The sequence below is a fragment of the Penaeus monodon genome, chromosome 25 (assembly GCF_015228065.2).
Source record: "Penaeus monodon isolate SGIC_2016 chromosome 25, NSTDA_Pmon_1, whole genome shotgun sequence".
Lineage (NCBI taxonomy): Eukaryota > Metazoa > Arthropoda > Malacostraca > Decapoda > Penaeidae > Penaeus > Penaeus monodon.
Genome location: NC_051410.1, coordinates 8,742,006 through 8,742,566, shown reverse-complemented (window position 1 = coordinate 8,742,566; position 561 = coordinate 8,742,006).

Sequence of the window (561 nt, the reverse complement as noted above, 5' to 3'; positions counted from 1 at the left end):
GAACGCGGCCCCTAGAAAAGACCACTCAGAATGGGGCGCGCCGGAGGGACATCGGAAGTGCTGGATCGTGGCACGTTGACAGCAGGAGGACGCAGGTCGCGGGGCAGCTGGGGACCGGGGAGATACACTGGGGGGAGGGAGGGTAGGTCAGCGAGGGAGGGGGGGAGGGAGGAAGAGAAGGGAAGGGGGAGAGAATAGGGGGAGGGGGAGAGAGAAGGGAAGGGGGAGGGAGAAAGAGAGGGGAAGGGGGAGAGGAAAGGGGGAGGGGGAGAGAGAAGGAAAGGGGGAGGGAGGAAGAGAAGGGAAGGGGGAGAGGAAAGGGGGAGGGAGAGAGAAAAGGAAAGGGGGAGGGAGGAAGAGAAGGGAAGGGGAAGAGGAAAGGGGGAGGGGGAGAGAGAAGGAAAGGGGGAGGGGGAGAGTGAGAGAAAGACAGAGAGAGAGGGTGGGAGGGAGAGGGGAGAGAGAGGGGGGAGAGGAGAGAAAATAGATGAAAACAATATTTTTTTTCTCTCATACATGTAATTAGAAAGTCTGACTTAATTTAAGTGATTTGCGATTGCG